The 19962-nt window shown below is 33.9% G+C and overlaps 1 gene segment (V, D, J or C); it reads right to left on the bottom strand.

Annotated features, from left to right (window-relative positions):
• Positions 1–7877: 7877 nt before the first annotated feature.
• Positions 7878–19962, bottom strand: part of LOC306850162 (M1-specific T cell receptor beta chain-like) — a 94946-nt gene continuing 82861 nt past the window's right edge. The window contains exons 3-7 of the C gene segment in view: positions 17164–17223; positions 9854–10183; positions 9715–9732; positions 9487–9590; positions 7878–9347 (exon numbers count right to left, since the gene is read on the bottom strand).

Consider the following 19962-nt stretch of genomic DNA (forward strand, 5'->3'; position numbering starts at 1 on the left):
TTAAAATAATAATAATAATAATTACCTGGTAGTGACTCCTTCTGCAAAATGCATGGCAACATTTTTATGAACATGTCACTGAATCATTTACTCAACTGATTTGTTCTGTTACATTACACGCAGAATTGCTTTATGATTATTATTACAAAAGCAATATTGCATTCACAAGAGTGTGTTATGGTCATATATCAGCGTTGCTGTATTGAATATCACACAGTCTTGCTGCCTCCTTACCTGCAGAACTCAATGGAGGCCGCATGATTGCATGAACAGTTTCATAATCAGAATTAATATTTAGTGACTTACATTTAAGACACAGTACTAGCTTTATTGTTGTCTGTTTTTGCTCCATTAATGAAAACAGTGTCAAACAAAGCCATAACAGAAGCTGTTGAATCACTGAACAACACAGTCAGGGTTGAGCCACAACAGGACATGAATCCAGCAGATGGTGATAAAGGCTAATATTTTCAGTATATTACAGGAGAAGTAGCTCACATTGCTCAGGTTTTGGTGCCTAAAGTTAATTCTCTTTCAGTTCAAACAAACTTTTTATTATTATTATTATTTCATTAACTTCTCTTCCCATTTAAACCGTTAACAAAATGAACACCAGTCTCGTGTAGGCTACTGCTGTTTAACTGGTGGCATATCGTCAAGTTACAGACAGGTGAGTTTGCTCAAGGTTGAAGATAAACTCTGCAGAAAAAAGGACCTTGACGGCAAGAGTTGAGAACCACTGTGTGACATGACATGCTCTCAGCAGTGTCTGTGTGTGTGTGTGTGTGTGTGTGTATTTACTTGTAGTTACATAGCAGATCCTGCCTGCCAAGAACAAATGCATTAACATTGTCATAGATTTGTCATAAATTTAGCATCAGCATGCTAAAACTACACTTGAATTTCAATACTGTGCATAGCAGTATTTTGTAGATTGAAGACATCATTAATCTATCCTGCAAAAACACTAGGGACAAAGTGATGTCATAGTGATGTCACATCATGTGCTTCCCCATTAAAACTTTTACAGTTTCCTTCTGCATTTATAGCATATGGTCTAGTCTAGCCGAAGAACTAACATGATTATACTAATAATCATCAAACTGATCATTCTGCAGCATATTTCAGGTAGGATCTCTTTAAGTTCATATTGTATATTATTTTTTGGACTTGATTGTAAAACAAATCGAACTAATGCTATTATTATTTTGCAGAAGCCAGTGATGTTACACAGACACCAAGATTATGGGTTGAAGAGGGTGAATCTGCAGTAATGGACTGCAGTCATACTAAGAGTACAACCTATATCTACAAGTATTGGTTTCGACAACGGCAGGGAGAATCAATGAAACTCATTGCTTTTATATCGACAAGCAACACCCCAGACTTTGGTGAATTTTCTGATGAAAAATACTCAGCTGAAAAGACTGTAGCTGAGAGAGGGTCTTTCACAGTGAAGAAGCTGCAGCCTGATGACAGCGGTGTGTATTTCTGTGCAGTGAGTGAACACAGTGACACAGACTGACTGTGCTGCTGTACAAAAACCTCAAATGTTCATGCTTCCTAAACACAGAACAGGTGCAATGACAGGTGTTAATAATGATAAAGACATTTTGCTGAAATTATGTTCAAATATTTGTTTGCAACTCTACAATAGTTGTAGGGATCTTAAAAAAATCATAAAATTGCATGACTTTGCAGTGTTTAAGCCACAAAATGCCATATAATGACCACCACCTTCCAAATTATATTAAATAATAATAATAATAATAAATATTATTTAAAAAAAAAAACTCTTTCTGCAAGTTTCATGGCAACAACTTCATGAATCAATCATTGAATCATTTACCTGTTGAATCATTTACCTATTTAACTGATTTGTTCAAAAGTACTAATCGTTCAGGACCAAAACAGTATATCAGGGTAATAATTATATCATGTTAATTTACATCATTACACAATTACACAATTGTATCACTTTATAATTATTAGCTACAAATGGAATGTAACATTCACAAGAGTGTGTTATAGCCATATATCAGCACTGCTGTAATAATTATCACACAATATTTCTGCTTCCTTACCTGCAGGACTCGATGGAGGCAGGATGACTGCATGAACAGGTTAACAATCTGAATTCATATTTAGCCACTTGAATTTAACACACAATATCAGTGGTTACATTGTCTGTTTTTGCCCAATTAATGAAATCAGTTCCAAACAAAGCCACAGAAGAGTCTTTGCATCACTGAACAACATAGTCAGGGTTGAGCCACAATAGGACATGAATCCAGCAGATGGTGCTAAAGGCTAACATTGCTGTATGTTACAGAAGTAGTGGCTCACATACTGTGTAACCATGACCTTACATCAAACAGAGTCACGTGATGAGAGTCACCTCATGGAACATTTATGTGTTCATAGTACAGGTGCTAGGTTTGGTTGTTCGTACCCCAGTTCTCTTTAAATTCTAATAAAATCCAATTAGTGTTTTTTAACTGCTGTTCCTGTTCAGGTCATTGACAAAATGAACACATCTATATATCTATAATCTTTCACCACTAGGCTAAAACACCCAACTCCACATTTAGTTTATTTAAGCCTCAAGACTATGTTCAGCTATTCATTATGATTTTTGTTATTATTATTATTATTTATGTTTTTATAATTTTTTTTTTGTTGTTGTTATATTTGTATGACAACGATGGCCTTCCACAGGGTGAATCTGCACAAATAAACCCCAAAATACTCTATTATGCATGCGATCAGCCTTCAAATAATCTTCAAAAACATAAATGAATGAATGATTCAATCATTCAGTCAATCATTAAAGTTGCTTAATTAATTAATTAATCACTAGCAGAAAATCCCTAGCAGTTTTTCACAGCGAGTTCATAAAAAGAAATGGAATGTGTGTGTGTGTGTGTGTGTGTTTGTGTGTGTGTGTGTGTGTGTGTGTGTGTGTGTATGTGTGTGTGTTCCATATATATATATATATGAAAATAATTTATGTGAGAACTTTATATAGTAATATGTAATAATGCATAACAACAATAAAAGGTTAAAATATCACTACTGTCATTACTGTCATGAATCCAGCAGACGGCACTAACATGTAACATTACAGGTATTATGAGCATGGAGGCGGCTCACAGACATCAAACATCTCAGTTACTTTGAAGAGGAAACATAGTGTCACATGTTTTTTGTAACCTCATGGATCTAGTTCAATCCAGTCTTAACCACTATTCCAGACTATTGATCAAAATAATATTATGTGTCCTGTGTAGGTCTTTACCTAGTGACATCATTGATTATGAATATTATGATACATTTATGATTATTGCATAAATGGTGTTTAGACATCAACATTTATTTGTTATTTAGTTATGAAACATAACCGAAGTAACATGAAGTTGACAACACCCATATTCCGAAGGGCTCTGAATGTGCTGCTTAGGCTAAACAGTATGCCGTGGGCTAGATGCCTCTGTATTTATTTATTTATTTATTAGTTAGTTAGTACAAGAAAATGTTTGGCACACACCTGATTAGAATAGTTCCTATTTGCAAATTAGGCTAGTTCAGTTCAAGTTCTATTTTTGAGCAGTTAACAGAACATACTAAATAATATATTATTACACCTGTGTGAATTCTGAAATATAAAGACAATGGCTTCATGTTCAAATGGAATGTTTAAATAAATCTGAATTTTAGAAACAAAATTTGGACAAGATTTCAATGGATGAGATAAAAGTGGATGCATCAGGACACTATTTATTCAAAGTTGCTTATACAACATATGCTTAACACACCATCACACTTTATCATATTGCAGATTATCACTGGAGATAAATGTTTATAATAAATGATACATGTAAACATTCAATTTCTGTTGCTGAATTCACAACCACATATACATTATACAGAGTTACTACTTTATAAATGTAAGTTTTATAACAGACATCCATCCAGCCAATCAAACAAAAAACATAGTTTAATATAGAAATGTCCTGCAGTGTCACAACATAAGGGTGTTATTGCTCAGACCACACAAGATGGCCATTAAGATGGATGTATCCTTGGACATAATGCCACCAATTCAGTCTTAGTCTAACCTTGTTTATATGGAAGCACAGTGAACAAATAACATTTGTTACATAGTCACTTTCTCAAATGCTGATTAATATTTCCCCCTGAGGTGACCGACCTAGATCTTTATCCATTAAGCTACACCACCCAACCCCACCTCTAGAGGCACACCACTATTATTTAAGTCTCAAGACTTTGCTAAGTTGAGCTATTCATGATGCAGTTGTATTTTGCTATCTTGCTTGTATCATTACTATGGCCTGCCACTATGTGTAAGCTGCTGATTTGCTCAAAACCAACTTTACATGTTTTGAGTCCTAAATTACTCATAACAATTATTTTTATCTCAGGTCTTCAGGTAGACCAAAACCCATTGGAGCTTATTCTTCAACCAGGTGAACCACTGAAGGTTGTCTGCTCCATCACAGGCACTGATAACCCAAACCTGTACTGGTACCGCTGGACCCCGACTGATGGTTTCAAGCTGATGTTCAGTTCTTTCGGTGTAGGAAATGTGGATCCAGCAAGCGTGGGGCATTTTTCATCCAGCAGACCAGGGCTTCTTCAGATAGTACTGGAGTCCAAGAGTGTAACCGATGTTGGTTCTGTTGTTTGGTTCTGTGCAGCCAGTCCCCACAGTATAACAGACTACAATGAAAGCTGTACAAAAACTCGCAGGGACGAAAACTGCTTTTTGAGTTAATTTGATGGCTTGATCATATAATTTGAGGCCCTGTCGGAAACTGCTTTGACAGACATAAATTTAGTTAAAAATCATACAGTACAATTTAACCCTTGTGTTGAGATTGACAGTTTTTTTCTGATTTGGAGTCCCATTTTCAATGATTTTTGTGAGAAAACAATCAGTTAGTGCAGTATTAACCCTCTCTTTTATCACAACATAGAAATACATTTTTCAGAAATGTTATTATGGCTACTTCAGTAAAATCTTGGTGTAAATCAAACATAAATATACATTTGGACATTTTCAAGTTGACATTTTATTGTAATCAGTTCTCATAAAATTAAAATGAGATAAAAGTGATAAAAGCATCTCTAAAATGTTAAGTATGTTGTATTACATGAGGGTTAACAGGAACTATTCTTTGTTACTAAAGAGCACAATAACAGAATTAGATTTTTGATTTGCATTGCTTTCGTACATAGTAGAATTTACATAATTTACTGGAAAAACTGACAACATTTGAATGTGTTTCAGATTACTCAGACTGAGCAACTGATTCATGATGCAGTTCAACATGTTCCAGAAAAACAATACAGATGTGGAGGTGTGTGGTGCAGACTGTTGATAGAGTAACCTGCAAACACGCTCCTTGCATGAATCACCAGTTTCTGCACTAGTTTTCAACAGCTCTTTTGCTTTCATTGGTTTCAACCGAAGACGTGCATGAGCTTTGAGGCTTTTGTGCAGCGGCAGGTGTGTGAAAGATGCAGGATGGAGCATGAACATTTCGAGAACGTTCTGACCACATCCTCCCCAACACCTTGCAAAGAACTGCCACCACATCCTGCTTTCAGCTACAGCAACTTGCAGCAGTACAGCACTTAAAGTAATCTATGCATTATTCAAAGCAGAAGAATTCTTCTGGATTGTATTCACTTTTTCAAGAAGAAAACAAACAAATGTTATTATTTATTTATTTCAAAAGAATATAAATGTATTTACAAAATCAAGATGGTGCGTTTATTTTCAGTTGCAGTCACATTCTTCTTAGTACTTTGTAAATGCCTTGTTTCAGGAATTTTAGAAAAGCTTCAAAACTCATTATCAGAAATGTAGATGTCACAATACCTAAGTCTAATTTGTTCTCTTTGCAGTGGAAGATTCTTACATAACTTTGATAACAACCCACACTTTCCAAAAGTGCAGATTTTCCACTGAAGAAAAAAAAAAACATATGCAAATATCCTCTGTTTCTTGTAAAACAAAGGCCTCAGAATTACGTAAATGTAGAATGTTTTTAGTCATAGCACAAAAATAGAATCCAAAGCTGTTTATATCATTCTGCTTAAATAGTTTTCATTGTTAGTTACTCATTCCAGTCAAGTCACTAACTCCATTAAACTTTCAAGCTTTGAGAAAAAAAAAAAAGTTAGAAAATCAAGTATGTTATACACAAATATAACAAACTTTAATCTAGTAAATTGTAGACAATATTTTACACATCTTGTAAATAATAAAGAAAGTCACTTCAAATTTCAACGTATCTCAGTCCTCGGGTAATTGTTTCTTCTTCACTGAGAACTGTAGGGTAATAAATTCATATCATGTTACGGGATCACCATCTATCTATATTTATACTTATATATTCATATACTGCATGCATATTTGATGTGTGAGACGTGCATAACAGTTATCAGGAATTACCTTGCGTTTGCACAGCACACCAGCTACAACCAGCGCATACAGCAGGCTTTTGCTGAGGAATAGGATGTAGCCAAAGCCAAGTAGTTTCAATCCTTTAGGCTTCACTAAAAACATGGACAAACAAGCATGTCAGATACAGCACTTAAAGACATAAATACAATGACTGTCTATATATCAGTAATCTATGCTGTCTCATGGAATTCAGATTTAGAATAAACAGTGGCCCGAAAGAGTATTTCGGCACGATCAGTCTCACTGCAACATATAAATATATAATAAGAAAGTGTCATCTGCAAATGTATTATTATATGATATCTACTGTCTTCAGCGCTGGAGCTGCTTATCGCTGCATTGAACTTGTTTCATAATGAGTGAACTTTATGCAGTTATTGAACCTGATTATAACATTTGGTGCATTTTCACAAACCTTTTTGTCCGTTTATGGTTTCTGTGACATTGACATATTTATCTCCATTGAAGAAATGGATGGTACAGGAGAAGTTACTCTTGGGATCCATCCAATCTGTGTCATTAACTTTTATTCTGCTGCTGATATGGTACATTAATGTTGTGTTGTCCTGTTGGGCTGAGGTGTCAGTTGATATACCGTCTTGTCTCTCTACGCCATTCACTTCCCAGGACACACTCACATGATCGGGGTAAAAGCCTGAGGCCACACACACTAAAGTTGACCATTTATCATTTATCTTGTTCTGGGAACAGATTTCTTTTGGAGAGGGTGGTAGGATCTTGACTTCAGGTAGAGTGACGTTTGTAGCTTGAGAAGGAAAGCGGAAAATCAGGAAGATTTAATTACTATGTAATTACCCTTGTAATTATTACATGCATCAATGAAATGCTTGATTTTGATTGGTCAGTCACAGCAAAGGCTGATGAATTTATTTATTTATTTTGATTTATTTACAGTGATTGCTAAACTGTATATTTCATTGTTGTCCATGGCAACACACTGATGCTACTCTCATGTGTTTTGTATCAAAAGGATGTTTTATGCTAATACTGTATGTGGATGAATACTGTATCCATCGAAAGAAATGCACACAACAACTTATATAAAGCTGCTTTGTTTAAACATACATTTAAATGTTTAGATGTTTTGGGTTGTGTGCAATTTCAAATAACTTATTTTAAATGCATCTATTTTTACATTTAAGTACATACTTGTGGACTTAATTTATTGCTTCTGAAATGTTCCCTTATTTTCAGATTCAGAATTAGCACATGATTAATAATAATTATTTTACTGAACAAATAAGCATTCATTGATTCCCGAACTGATAAATAAACATTTTGCATTGATAACATAATTTGTACATTTGTATTTTAGTGGCCCATGTACTTTTTGTTTTCTGTATCCAATCCATTTTTTATTTTTCACGTAGAATATGACCCATTTTACTGCATTTCACAAATCAAACAAGTACATTTATTGAATCATATCTACTAATGCAATTTGAGTGTTTAAAAATTCAGACTTACCCAGAACCGTCAGTTTGGTCCCTTCTCCAAATTCTAGTTTTGCGTAGCTAGTACACGATGATTTATCTCATTACCTAAACCTCAACAACTAACAACTAACAGCTAATAATGGGCAATGGTACACTGTTTTTGGGGCCCCTTTTCAGTTTGAGACCATGAAAGCCATAGTGGCCTCCCAGCTGTTACCCAGAGAGGCCTCTTCTGTGCAGCCGTAGCAGTAGACTGAAATGTAGTTTTTTTGTGCATTTAAATGTGCGTTACGATTTTAACAGTAATTAAAACTAACAAAAATGGTAAATATATACAGTGGCCCCAAGAACAATCAAAACACAGAAAAAAAGGATATTAAAATATCAAACCAAAAACTATCTGCGGAGAACTGTAGAGCTTTTCTGAGAACTAACCTCACTGCTCTTATCATTTCTGCAATTATTTTCAGTGTAGTTAATCATGCACTTATATTTGACATATTTTAAACAGAATAGTCCAGAGGAGGTACTGTTTTGGGAGAGTGTTCAGGAAGAAAAAAAAAGTGTTCAGGCACAGGTATGCAGCATTCAGTTGCTCATTAAAAAAATTTATAATAATTATCCAGTTATATAAGTGGTGGGAGCACTGCTCACTTAAAGAAGAAAAAAGTTATTTATTCCTAATGGCAATGTTTTAATGAAGAGAAACAGCTGTGTATTCACTAGGGGGCATCTCAGGGAATATAAAGGCTACAGAGTATAATCAACCAATTACATCATTGTTACCATGTTGTTACTTGATTGAAAGCAGTTGGGAGATCATTGGACAATTGGACATTTATGCATTTGGCAGATAATTTTATTCAAAGCAATTCAAGATATACAGTTTATTTGCTTTCCCTGGGAATCAAACCTGTGACAGCTAGAGCCATATGCTCTACCAAATGAACTACAGCAAAAATAAAAGCTGACAAAATAGCTAATTGTTGAACAACATCCCTCTAAAATAAATGAGAATTTTCTGTAATGTATTATAGATTTTAAGTTATTTATGTGCAAAGCAAATGCAATTAAATGGAAAATACAATAGCTCTTATTGTGAAAAATAATGTATAATATTCACCTCTCTTTTAGAATTCTATCAAATTAACACTAAATACAGTAGCAAGGAAACAAGCAAAAGAAAAAAAAATTATTTAAACAAAACAAAACAAAAAAGTAGATTTTATGATTAATCTGGTCTGAAGTACCTGCAAGCTTTCATTGGGATAAACAATCAGAAAAGAAAAGATAAAATAGACTCTTCAGTTATATAAACAGCATCTCTTCTGGTTGGAGTTTTCTTGGTAACTTCATCCATCCAGATATGTTCAGTTAATTCGCTTTCCAGGTGAACCCTGAAACAAATATTACATAAACATTGAGACATTCAAAGAGAGAGAGAGAGAAACATTATCTATTTTTATATCATTCTAACATTCTTCCAGCACTTCTGTTTGAAATGATACATTATAATTATAAGTTTCTCATCCTTACCTTTCTGCACACGAACACTAAGATGATAAGGCCATACAGTGCACTCTTAGCAATGAACACACCGTATGCCAGCGATATCGTCTGCGATGATTTTAAATAGTCTTCTGGAAATGAAAAGATCAAATCATGATATATTATTCAGCATAGCATTACTGATAAACTTTTGACCTCTGACCCTAATTCATATTTTGCAGATAGACATCCAAAAAGAAAATAATAAACCCTTACCTGGTTCATAGCCAATCCCTGTAATTAGAAAATAATTAATTAGAACACCCAAATATTAAATTATAAAAATTACTTTAAGCATGCATTATCGAATGCATTGTGTTCACAGACAGAAGTTTCTTTATGTCTAATGAAATACCTCCAGTTCCAGTGATTTCAGTGGATATTTCCTGAAACTTTTCTGTTTCATTGTAGAATTTCACTGTACATGTGAATGTGCTTTTTGGTGTGAACTCTTTTTTAGGGACTTTAAGTCTGCTGGACATGCTGAACCTACTCTCTGCATTGTTTGGGGTGGGATAAGGGTCTGTCGCTACATCATCTGTTATTTCTTCGCCTCCACGTGTCCATTTTATGCTCACATGGTCTGGGTAGAAGTCATCAGCCAAACACACAAGAGTGACCTTTTCCTTACAGCTCGTCTCGTTTATAATTTTTACATCTGGTTCTTTTTGGACAACATTAGGATCTGTAAAACAATATAATAAACATATGGCATAAATAGTATAAGCATATGTAACACAATATTAATATAAACATACACATGAACAATTTTGGAGACCATTTTCCCAATGACATTTCAGTCTGCTTAAACTTAATCTGAAGAATTATGCATTTGATGATGATGATGACTATTTTTGTTATTAATATTATTATTGTTATTATTATTGTTGTTGTTGTAAAATAAATTCCACAATACCATTTATAACCCCATTACACAATACAAAAAATCCTACTAAGAGCAGTTGCTTCTTCAACAGGAAAACCACATACAACTAATGTAACTAGTGCATCTGTACTTGCCACCTTTCAGTTATATGCAGCTCATAGCAACAACCTTGATAAAGTATATCAGCAATTTGACATGCTTATGAAATCACTATAGTGCACAACAGCAAGAGTTGCTAAAGAGCAGCTAGGTGCAACATTCACATCTAGAGGACTATAAATTGGTGTTTCACATTATACATCATATAGTCAGTTATTAGAGGGAAAAATCAGGTAACACTTTTTGGCTTTTAAAGTCCAATTCTCACTATTAACTAACTATTAATTACAACTCTTGCCTCAATAAACTCCCTATTTTGCTGCTTATTAATAGTTAGCAAGGTAGCTGTTAAGTTTGTATGGAGTAGGTTTAAGAGATGTAAAATATGATCATGCAGAATAAGACATTAATATGTGCGTTATACGCTAGTAATATCCATGCTAATAAGCAACTAGTTAATAGTGAGAATTGGTCACTAAACTGAAGTGTTATCCAAAAAAACGTATGTGCTTTCTTACCCAGAACAGTAAGTTTGGTCCCATTGCCGAAGTATGCAGGTCTGTTGTTCACACTGTTCAACAGCTACAGTAAAACTCTCCCTATCACTTTAACCTGATTATATTCTATAATGCATGAATATGACAGTTTATACAGTGCTATAGACCATTGAAATTTGAGTCATATTCGTGCATATTCAGCAGTACCACAACTAATTTATTAATTTTTTTCAGAAGAACAACAAGCTTACATATCACCATATTAAATATTATGAACAATTTTAGTGATAGTAAGCCAACAGCTTGTTTTAAGGCAGACTATTGTCTAAACCTGTAATTCTGGTACTTCAAAACCAGACCTCAAAACTTTTTAGCACTGAATGTTCTCAGAAATAGAACAGTGACAATGTTTTACAGTACACCATTCACTTATTACAGTTTGGATTGAGTTAAAAGCATTAATTGCATTATTAAGAAAAAAAGGACTTTGTCACATTTTTACACACAAATTCTTAGAACTTACAAACTGATAAAATACCAAAAAACACAAGCAAACAAATATTCTTACCTAAAACTGTAAGCTTGGTGCCATTGCCAAAATATGCAGGATCGCCATAGTTCACACTGATTCTAAGCTACAGTTAAAACCCTAGCAACATCATCCTACTATATTTACAGTTTATTTACTCCAGTTCTTCTAATTGACACCTTTTTTTTAAATATACTATTGATACTATGCAATATCAAAATCATTTTTTTTTTAAAGAGCAGAATGCTCCATTTACTCACCTAGAACTGTAAGTTTAGTGCCATTGCCAAAGTGTGCTGGGTTGGCATTGTTCACACTGATTTTATGCCACAGTTAAAACCTCAGCTATAATGCAGATGCATGTGAATATTGCCACTTGTCCAACTATTTATTTATATTTGTTAAAGATGGATTGGCAAGTCCAAGTTTTTCAATTCACCATAATTTTAGATAACCTAATAAAATTCTTTAAAATGATTAAATATCAGATTACTCAGTTTACTCACCTAGAACTGTAAGTTTAGTGCCATTGCCAAAGTATGCAGGGCTGCGATTGTTCACAATGATTCTAAGCTACAGTTAAAACCTCAGCTATACTGGAGATCATGTAAACATTGCCACTTATCCCACTTTATCAAACTTCATTTTAAAGACTCCACATATATTAGGTTATGAATATCGAACATAATATTTAAATTACTCACCTAGAACTGTTAGTTTAGTGCCATTGCCAAAGTATGCAGGATTGAGATTGTTCACACTGATTCTAAGCTACAGTTAAAACCTCAAATATACTGCAGAGCATGTGAACACTGCCACGTATCCTAGTTACTTTTTCAAAGATTAGACCTAATCCACAATCTTAGATAACATATTAAAAATATTACACTTCACACATAATGTTCAAATCACTCACCTAGAACTGTAAGTTTGGTGCCATTGCCAAAGTATGCAGGATATCCAGAGTTCACACTGATTCTAAGCTACAGTTAAAACCTCAAATAAACTGGAGAGCATGTGAACCCTGCCACGTATCCCAGTGTATCTATTTCTTAAAGACTAGACCTACTCCACAATCTTAGATAACATATTAAAAATAATAAGCTTTACAATTCACACATATCCTAATATTCAAATTACTCACCTAGAACGGTAAGTTTAGTGCCATTCCCAAAGTATGCAGGACTGCTCTGGTCACACTGATTCTAAGCTACAGTTAAAACCTCAGCTACAGCTGGATTCATATAAACAGTTCCACTTATCCCACTGCATCTAACCTCATTTTTAATACATAATAAGATTCTCGAGAACTGCCAGTGCATCCAATACCAATTCATCAATTTTTGATATGATACAGCAATTAAACTTTTGCTAATGACCTTAATGGCAATCACTCAAATAGTATAGAAGTTGTTGTTTCTTACCTAAAACAGTTAACTTTGTTCCATTGCCAAAATAAGCCTGGCCAGCACCAGTGTCACAGCACACATGTGCACTAACAAATTTACCCAAGACACCAAATGCTAAAAACCTAGCATAGGTTTTCTACTACAGAACAATTGTTTTAGTACAATGAGTAGTAATTTAGTGATTTATATAACAATGAGATATACAAAAAAGCAATATCATTTTGAAAACTCTCAAAAAATAACCTTCTTTTAGACCTGAATATCAGATAAGCAGGGTGTGTTCCTAAATATGCTAGTAAATTCAGAAATATTATGCAAATTACTCACCTAGGACTGTAAGTTTAGTACCGTTACCAAAGTGTGCTTCACTAGCCATGGTCACACTGATTCTATGCAACAGTTAATACCTCAGATAGTCAACATCATAAATGGTTTTATTTACTGTACCTCAATACATCTAACTTCATTTTAAAGAATGCTTATCTCAAGATTACTGAGAAGTACTCCAGTCTGATTCATTTCAATTTAATGTTATTTTAGATATCATAGAGCAACATTCTATTTTTCATTGATGTCAATTTGTCATAAGTGCACTGCGCCTTGTATAGTATTAAGACGTCATTGGCAATCAATGAAATAGCATGAACATTTTTTGAATATTCTTACCTAGAACAGTGAGCTTTGTTCCATTGCCGAAATAAGCTGGATAACCACCACCAGTGTCACAGCACACATGTGCACTAACAAATTCACGCAGGATGCCAAATTCAAGCTTTTTTAGCTTAAATGGGCCATGAATGCTGCTCAACTTCATCCAACTAGTTTACTGAGATTACTTATGGCAATGTAACACCCAAACATCATAACTTAGAAGATGCATTCCATATTAAAGTCAATAAATAACAGAGCATTGCATAGTTACATTTCTGTATATCCTGCTAAGGTTTTGAATATAACACAGAATACTCAAATTACTCACCTAGAACTGTAAGTTTAGTGCCATTCCCAAAGTATGCAGGACTGGCAGTGTTCACATTGATACTAAGCTACAGTTAAAACCTCAGCTACGGTCGAGATCATGTAGACTTAGCCACTCATTATCTAACATAATTACTGTATGAAAAATAGATTTTTCTTACCTAGTACAGTTAACTTTGTTCCATTGCCGAAATAAGCCTGACCAAGACTAGTGGCACAGCATACATGTGCACTAACAAATTTAGCCAAGACACCAAATGCTAAAACCCTAGCATAGGTTTTTACTTGAATGTCCTGTGAATATCTACTATAGAGTAATTATTTTAGTACAATGATTTACAATATACTGATACATCAGAGAGGTATGCAAAAAAAAAAACTATATAATTTTCAAAACTCTCAAAAATGTTCTTTTAGACCTGAACATTAGATAAGCAAGATATGTTCATAAATATCCTAGTAAGTTCAGAAATATTATGCAAATTACTTACCTAGGACAGTAAGCTTAGTACCGTTACCAAAGTGTGCTTCACTACCCATGGTCACACTGATTCTATGCAACAGTTAATACCTCAGATAGACAAAATCATAAATGATTCTACTTACTTCTACCTTTTAAACATAATTTAAAGAATGATTATTACTAAGAAGTGTTCCAATTCAGTTCATTTCAATTTTAGATTTCACACAGCAACGCTTCAATTGTTACTAACCTTCATTTGACATAATTCAGCGCATTGTGCTATACTGGCTACCATAGGCATGTCTATGGCGATCAATTAAATAGCATGAACATTTTTTAATATTCTTACCTAGAACAGTGAGCTTTGTTCCATTGCCGAAATAAGCTGGATAAGTACCAGAGCACAGCATACATGGGCACTAACAAATTCACTCAGGATGCCAAATCCAAGGCATTTTTTCCAACTTAAATGCTCCATGAATGCTGCTTGATTTTATTGACCTAATTTACTTAGATTACTTATTCCTAGTGTGCTCATTTACGTCATTTCATAAATATAAAGCACAAGCAGCATAATTTAGAAGGTTGCATACTAAAATCGATAAATAACTGAACATCACATTTTTGCAATATTCTGATTAACATATAACACAAAATACTCAAATTACTCACCTAGAACTGTAAGTTTAGTGCCATTGCCAAAGTATGCAACACTGCCAGTGTTCACACTGATACTAAGCTACAGTTAAAACCTCAGCTATAGTCAAGATCATGTAGACTTTCCTACTAATATCTGACATTATTTTCAAAAATTAGATTTTTCTTACCTAGTACAGTTAACTTTGTTCCATTGCCAAAGTAAGCCTGAGAAGCACCAGAGTCACAGTGCACACGTGTACTAACAAATTTACTCAAGACAGCAAATGCTAAAGTCTTGAAAGCCATGCACATAGAACATTATTTTGAAAACTCTAAATAGTGTACTTCACAAATAACATTTCCTTAGGTCTAAACATCAATATACTGAGGTTACTCACCTAGAACTGTAAGTTTAGTGCCATTGCCAAAGTATGCTGGGTCGTACTGATCACACTGATTCTATGCTACAGATGAAACCTCCTCAAGATCTTTCCTACATATTTACCTGTTTTTCTTTTTATTCACTTGGAACACAACACTATAGCAATTGGCAATCAAATGCCTAACCATGCTGTCTAACACTAAGAAGTGTCCAGAAGAATCAGAACATATCCTTTCTTTGTTGAACTACTAGGAATATATTACAAAATAATAGTATTTTCTAACATTTTTGTTAAGGTAAGCTTAGTAATAAAACTTTTGTTTTATGTCTTACCGAGAACTGTTAACTTTGTTCCATTGCCGAAGAAAGCTTGACCACCTCCACCAGAGTCACAGCATACATGTGCACTAATAAAATTACTCCGACTTTATAGACTTAAGTCTCGCAGTTTGTCTAAACATTGAGGTTTCAGAAATGCTTAGGCATTTTATCTATGCTGAGAAAGATGATTTTCATACTTATACTTTTATACATCATTGTTGCCTACTTCTTTTACTAATGATTAGAATATTTCCTAAATCCCAATGTCAAAAGATATCACGGAATTTAGACATTTTTCTTAGTTTTCTTGCTATGATGCAGAAGACTATGCAAAAAAACTCAAAAGGTGTCTTACCTAGTACTGTGAGTTTGGTGCCATTACCAAAGTATGCAGGGTCGTAGTTATTCACACTGATTGTACGCTACAGATAAAACTTCCTCTGCTCTTAAAACCATTCACATGCCTTCACTAATTCCACAAAATAAAAATTACTTTTAAAAATAAATAAACAGTTTTGAGTCAGAAAAACCCATCAGAATGCATTAATTCTGTTATATAGTAGATTTGACCAGTATCGGCATACAATAAATGTAATTAGCAATTTTGATTAGAAGCCTCATTTTTGATTAAGCACTGTCATTTAAACAATATGAAATGTACAGTCAATTTCGTTCCTTCACCAAAATGAGCCGGAGCAGTGTTTGACACAGCACACACACGCACTAATAAAATGTCTAGGATATCTGGCAGGTCTAGGCATTGATCAAAGACTACAAACTTCAGCACCTAGTTATATTTATCCAGTAAATTCTATCAAAAAAAGTCTCACCTGTCACTGTAAGTTTAGTCCCACTGCCAAAGTGTGCAGGACTGAACTGATTACACAGATGTCAAACGACTGTAAAAAACTAAAGAATTTATACTAACTGCTTTTTGATGCTTTTGCATCATTCCACTTAACATGTATACAAGATTTACTATCAGAATCATTGTTTTTCTTACCTAAAACAGTAAGTTTGGTTCCGTTTCCAAAATATGCTGGCGTGTTTGAGCACAGAGTATCAAGACAGTATCACAAACTTACTCCTCTATATTATGTAATTCCCATTGGTAACTGTATGCAGCAAACACATTCCTTGCATTTAATTAGTCTTTTACGTTTACAAAAAAAATATCTTCTTACCTAGAACAATCAATCTTGTCCCCTCACCAAAGATAGCCTGGGTGTTTCCAAAGCACAGCATGCAGGCTCACTGGTAAAATTACTTGAACTTCACAACCCTTACATTTAACTAAATCTACACATAGGTCTTTTTTAAGTTCTTTGATACATTTGCATTCTCTGTTGTCTCAAATGACACATGTTATGTTTTCAATCATGTTGCTTGAAATGATCAACTTCTAAAACAGTTGCACAGTAAATTCAGAAAGGTTTCCAACTGAAGCAGAAGTAGTACTTACCAAGAACTGTTAATTTGGTGCCGTTACCGAAATAGGCTTCATAATTAGCACAGCATACAACTGTCATGTCAAAAAGGGTCTCAAATCCAATACTGAAATTGCACTGATTTTTTTCATAATATTTCAGCATAGTTTATCCTTAATGGACAACCATCAGCCACTTGAGCTCAACGAATATTTTGTTAATTGTCTGATATTCCCATGTAGGTCTACATATTAGTATAGTTAAAAGTGTTTCTTACCTAGAACTGTTAATTTTGTTCCATTTCCAAAGTGTGCTTGATAAGCATTGTCACAGTGAGATGGTATGTGCAAATTTACGACACAAGCTATGGTACAAATTATTTGAAACATTTGGGTCTGATTTGGAGGCCCCCCCTTCCTTACTGTCATAGTTTAGTCAAAATAGAGTTTCAAAGACATAGGCTTTAAAGAAAACTATAAACTTAAAGAAAATACACCTAAATTAAAGTAAACTTACCTAAAACTGTCAGTTTCGTTCCATTTCCGAAGTATGCTTGCAAACCAGAGGCACGTTGTTTCAGAGTACTCCAAAATTTGCATTAGAATTCTTTTTTTCCATGATTATATATAAGTCTGTTAATTCCATAATAGTTGTCTCCCAGGAGGCTGTTCAATGTAAAACCATGACAATCCAAAATATGCACTGATTTGCTTCAAGGCAAATTATTACATTTTCTTGTCAGGCCCAACCTCAATTATCCACACATGTAATTACTGCTGATAAAATGTGTTTAAATATATAAAAATGTGAGAATTGCTTAAAATATTAGGAATCCTTCTCTCCAAGATATCCATTATGTTTAATGTTGAAATCCATGAGCAAAGTTTGTATTCATTGTCTCTGTCTAATTGACTGTATATGGAGGGAGGTTTTTGTACAGCGGCTCTATGGGATTGTATCACCGTGGCCCCCTGTCCCCACGGTGCTAAAACATTATACAAAAACAAAAAATTCTCCTTCACTCTTTCCCCCCCACTCTCCCCCCAACCCCCATTTTATCTATATTTTTCATCATTCTCTTGCACATGTTGTTTTTTATGTCTATCTGTATACAGTCTATGTTGCTATTTCTGTGATTACTGAGAATTTGGGCAGGTGCAGGTGCCTCCACCTAAAAATGTCTCTATGACAGTTTGCCGACCCCTCCCACATCCCCATCAAACAATCATTAGAGTATAGAAAGAGGACTGATACTGTGACAGAAATTCACAAAAAAAATCTTCCAAAAAAAAAAAAAAAAAAAGGTATTTGCAAAATAATTCTGAATGATTGGATTATGCTTTCCATGAAACAGCCATGAAAAAGCCATAAAAATTTTAAATTTTAAATTAAACTAATTAATCTATTGTGCTGATTCATTATTCAAGATTCTTAAAAAAGTCAAACCCATCCTCACAAAACCAGTGCTGAGCTTATTTTGTTGTCTTTTCCAGTGTTTTTCCATAAACAATTCTAAATGAGTAAATGAATAACTGCAATAAAACACCTGATGCCCTATCTATAAACGTTTCGGCTAAAGAAATTGAGTGCAATTATTTTGTAATGACATAGCAATATTTACAAATTTTCCCAAAATCATGTAAAACTACATAACACAAATTTATTAGTAATTAATAACTTATATTTAACTTAGACTCAACAAACGATCTAAAAGAAATGTACTGAAATGCATATAATTTTCCCGTTTTTGAAGCACTGCACCATATTCCCTCTCTTTAAGATACTGTAAATACAACAACTGCAATATTGTACCATAGAGAGATTCTAATAACTCTTAATTATTTTTAGCCAGAGCACAGTTTTAATTATGTAATTGAGTGATTATAAAACATCTCAATCGTTCTAAACATTACTACAGCATCCTTTCAAGTCAAAAGAATTCAAAACCTGAACATTTTGATTAGTGACTTTTTCTCTTAGTGTTAAGTAACAGTGTTGTGTAATATGATAATATAATAAAATAATGATTAATGGATCCAATGTGGCAATAAGGCATGCTAAACTAATCAAAAACAAAGCAAAAAGTAACAAAAACAAAAGCAAAAGTAACATTTTAAGCACTTTATTGCTCAGGATTACATAATCAGACTACAATGGTGACGTAACGGAATATGTGAGGAATTGAATGCAACATCATGCCATCTGCTGCTGTAAATAGAGTATAAAAACAGTACTAAAGTTGCTCATATCATCCTGCAGAGGTCAGCATATGATCTTTAATCCATGGATGATCAAATTATATTTAATCATAATTGTACTGCTCTTTAACGCAAACTAATGGTGCAATACTGCAAGAAGAGCACTCCAGATTAAAGCAAGAAATGTCTAATAAATGATAATTAAATTGCAAGAGTTGCCAGAGAATGCATATGAACATGAAAATAGGTTAGAAATCTGAAAATATGAATTGTAAATCTGAATTCATAATTATAAATGTGATTATACATAAGTCACTTTGAATCTCAGCAATGTTCCAAGAGTGCTGATATTTAGCCCACTGGGATTTTTCACTGTTTGTATTTTGTTTGCTTGTTCCAAACAAATTGTCAGTTTGTGCATATTATAAACAGGGATTTTTCAGTTTCTCTTATTGCAGGTTACATTATTGCACAAGTAGATGGCGTCAAGTGACTATCTTTTTGAGTAATTAACTGAATAATTCACTCACACACATCAATTAATTCAAAAAAGTACAAACCCGATTCCAAAAAAGTTGGGACACTGTACAAATGACGAATAAAAAAGGAATGCAATAATTTACAAATCTCATAAAC

The sequence above is a fragment of the Barbus barbus genome (genome assembly GCF_936440315.1).
Source record: "Barbus barbus genome assembly, chromosome: 30".
Lineage (NCBI taxonomy): Eukaryota > Metazoa > Chordata > Actinopteri > Cypriniformes > Cyprinidae > Barbus > Barbus barbus.